The following is a 4546-nucleotide window of genomic DNA, read 5'->3' on the forward strand; positions in this document are numbered from 1 at the left end:
CAGATAAAATTTAAATAAAAAGTTTAATAAAACTAGATTATATTATATTAAAATTAATTTACCTTAAATATAAGATCAATTTGAAATTAAAAAATGAAATTAATTCAGTAAGCTTATAAATCATGTATATAAATATATTATAAAATTTATGGTAAAAATCAAGCATTTGCATAAAATTAAATTACGTGGAAAAGTTTAAACCAAATCAATATTATCCAAATCGTTTAAAATTATATCATTTTTACATTTTGAATAAGTTCAAAATGTACTACAAAATATATCCAAATTGGCGTATATTTCATTGTCGTTGTATACCTGTAATTATGTGCATTTTTTGGTGTACAATAGATATGGACAAAACCTGGATTCTTAAGCCACGAGATAGCATAGAATATAGACGAGGACTTAATAAGTTCCTAGATTTTGCATTTGCGAATGCATCGTTCGGATAACATGATAAAGTGTCCATGCCCTCAATGTAGGTTTCAATTTATGCAAACAAGAGAGGATGCGTACAACCACATGTTGATAAAGCCTTTTCCCCCTGGATATACTTTGTGATTGCGTCATGGTGAAAAACTAGCTGAGGAGAGATCTACTTGCACACCGATACTTGAGAAAGTTACAACCGAGGAAAATCCATATCTTCAAATGGTGAATGAGGCATTTAACTTCACAATGCCTCCTGGAGGTGAGGAGACCACAACAGGGGATCCTGTAGAAGACGATGATCTGGAGTTGCCATACTTGTACGATGGTCCAAGTCACGAGGCACAGAATTTTACCGATCTTCTTGCGGATGGAGTGGAGGAATTATATCCCGACTGCTCGAAATACTCAAAGTTGTCTTTTCTGGTGAAACTTTATCACATTAAGTGTATGTGCAGGGTGAGTGACAAGGCTATGTCGATGATCTTGGACTTATTGTGGGATGCATTTGAGCAAGCAAAACTCCTATCCACTTTCTATGAAGCGAAGAAAACTATACGAAAGTTAGGGATTGAATGCAAAAAGGTTGATGCATGCCCGAATGATTGCATGTTGTATCGAGGTGATGATGAAGATGCGACCAAATGCAAGCAGTGTGGGACTTCACGATGGAAGCAAAAAACGCGAAAGGATTCCGTTACGAAACTCAAAATACCGGTCAGGAAGAACGGAAAGCCTCTCCCAGCAAAAACTCTCCGTTACTTTCCTCTTATACTACGACTGCAACGGTTATTCATGTGTAGCAAGACCTCAACTGACATGGTATGGTATAAAGAGTCTGATAATAATGATGGGTACTTGAGGCATCCAAGGGACGCTGAAGCATGGAAAGATTTTGATGCAAAGTATCCATGTTTTTCCAATGATCCGCGCAATGTTCGTTTAGCTTTAGCTAGTGACAGATTTAATCCTTTCGGAAATATGAGTACGAAGTATTCCATTTGGCCTGTCATTCTTATTCCGTACAATCTTTCTCCATGGCTTTGCATGAAACAAACATCTTTTATCCTATCTATGATTATTTTCGGTCCTAAAATGCCGGGTAATGACATAGATGTATATTTGGAGCCCTTGGTGGATGAGTTGAAGCAATTGTGGGATGGTGTTGAAACTTATGATGCTAATAAGAGGACCACTTTCAAGATGCGTGCGACGCTAATGTGGGACTATTAGCGATTTTCCGTGGTTGGAAAATTTATCTGGATGGAACACGTACAGTGGGTTAGCATGTCCGAACTGTAATGTGGACGCTAAGCCTCAGCGACTAACATTCAGTCGAAAATGGTGTTACATGGGACATCGCCGCTTCTTGACTCAGAGCCATAAGTATAGACTTGACCGTAGTCGATTTGACGGACAAGCTGAAAGCAGGGATCTACCGAAGAAGTATTCTGGAACAGATGTCTTAAGGCAGCAGTGTAACATGCAAGTATCATTTGGGAAGAACTCAACTCTGACAGCCAAAAGAAGACGCATTGGTGAAGATGCAGATCAAGATGACTCGTATTGGAAAAAGAGGAGTGTGTTCTTTGATCTCCCGTACTGGAAGGATCACATGTTGCGTCATAACCTTGACGTGATGCACATAGAGAAAAACATTTGTGACAATGTGGTCTTCACTATCTTAAACGATAGCGTCAAATCAAAAGATATTCTTAAAGCTCGCAAAGATTTACAAAGCATGGGCATAAGGCCTGAATTGTGGCCGGACAAAGGTGGTAAATATCCTTCAGCAATCTTCACAATGTTGAATCCACAGAAGGATGTACTTCTGAAGACTCTACAGAACATGGTCTTTCCAGATGGTTACTCGAGCAATATTGCTCGTTGTGTTGACATCCGGCAACGCAAGTTGTATGGGTTGAAGAGTCACGACTGCCACATTCTAATGGAACAATTACTTCCAATTTTGGTGAAGAATGATTTTGCCAAGTCCGGTATCGAATGTGATTGCGAATCTGTCCTCATTTTTTCGAGAACTCTGTGGAAAAGCTATAAATCCTATGCAGCTTGGTGCCCTTCAGAATCATGTTGTGCAAACTCCGTGTCAGATGGAAATAATATTTCCTCCATCCTTCTTTACTGTCATGGTTCATTTTACGGTGCACCTCGTTGATGAACTAAAACTTGGTGGCTCGGTACATTATCGGTGGATGTATCCAATAGAAAGGTTAGCGTGCTAATAAACGCATTTAAGAATTCTTTTTCCAATTTTCTTACGTATATACTAAACGTTATGTCGTATTTATGTAAAAGGTACTTGGGACGATTGAAATAATACGTGCGTAACAGGGCACAAGCTGAAGGCTCAATTGCGGAGGGCTATTTATCCGAGGAGATTTTGACATTCTGCTCCAGATATTTGGATAATACTGAGACTAGAATCAACCGTCCAACGCGAGTTGACGATCGACCTGTTGATGTTACAAACAATACAGGATGTACTATGTTCCCTGAAATTGGAAAAACTTCAGGAGCTGTTTCACATTTTGCACTGACCCCAATGGAAAGAGATCAGGCACATCGTCATGTGCTAGTCAATTGCGAGGTCGTCGCTCTATTTATTAAGTATGCACATGTAATCATTAAGCACGACTATAACCAATTTCAAACACTCAGTCGTTGGAATAATTTCTTGTTATGTCGTAAAGTAAATTTAGGTCAGAAACCAAGCGAAAATTACGGGATCAAACAAGGTCGCACTCTAAGATAGATCGTGTTGTGCATGCAGAATTTCCTCGCCGGTTCAAGCGTGAAGTTCGTTGAACTTTAAGCTGACCAACTTATTTCTGCCCTAGAATTATTTCTTGTAAATTCCAATTTTTAATACGAACAAACGCTAATTTATGGTGCCAGGTTCCAATGGACAGTACCGTACATTCGAAAGAAATGAAGTTGCTGGCATGTGGTCCCATGCTTCAGGCAAGATGGTTTGGGTCATACAACGTCAATGGGTACAGGTTTAGAACTATCACAAAGAAAGACGGGCTAAAACACAAAATAGTAGAGTTTATGTCTCATCCAATACAAGAAGTTATGCCAGCATGCGTGACAACAGAGTGGCTGTTGGTAGTGTTCCATATTATGGAAAAATTGTGGACATCATCGAACTGAACTGTAAGACCCAGAACCTTTGAAAAGTCTTTTTATGATCAAATTTCAAATCATATAATTATTTATAGCCTTAATTTCAGAAATTATTTTATTAAAGATAATTAAGGCAAGTTTTGATTTATTGAATTTGAGATAAGTTATGATTATTATCCAATTTTACAATTATTGGATTATTTTCTATATTTGAATTATAAAGTCGGTAGTTGTGAAATAATAAGGATTTTTATATGATTTTTGACTAAATAATTAATATTTTAGAATATTGATACTCTTGTTTTGAGAAAATAAAGGATTTATAATTATTTGATTTGAACAATTTATTGAAAATAATTTGTGAAATTGATGAGCAAATAGTATTTTCTATATATAATTAGTGTTGGATTTAATTTGAGTTTCAATTACTATATTATTCCCAATTTTATGTGAAGTTACTATAATGCCCCTTACCCTAATTTTGGCATACCCTTTCCCCCAATCCCCCTTCATGCTGCGCAGCCTCAAAACCCCTTTCTTCACTGTCCTTGCTGCACAGCCCCTATGCTGAACCCTCACACACATTGTTCTTTGAGAAACCAATGAAGAAAAAGAAAGGGGTAGAGGGGAGGGGTTCCATGGAAGCAGAATGGGGAAGGAGGCCGCTGCCTAATCCCCGCCACCATTGCCCTCACCACCGTCGCACGAGGAGCTTCCATGGCCACGGCTGTCAAGCTCACAGGTGAAAGAAGCAGGGATGACGCGAGGGAGAAAGGGAGCCATCGCGCTCTGCCGCCGCGAGCCCCGTCGCACCCTGCGCCGCCGAGGGTTCCGTCCTTGTCAGATCCATCACCGTCCAGCCATCGCCGTACTTCTCACGCCGCTGACTAGCTCGCCGCCGCTGCTATGGTGTTCGCGCCGCCACTTCTGTCCTTGCCGTCATCGTCACCATCGGTGGAAGAGAGAGAGA

The sequence above is a fragment of the Arachis ipaensis genome, chromosome B05, assembly GCF_000816755.2.
Source record: "Arachis ipaensis cultivar K30076 chromosome B05, Araip1.1, whole genome shotgun sequence".
Taxonomy (NCBI): domain Eukaryota; kingdom Viridiplantae; phylum Streptophyta; class Magnoliopsida; order Fabales; family Fabaceae; genus Arachis; species Arachis ipaensis.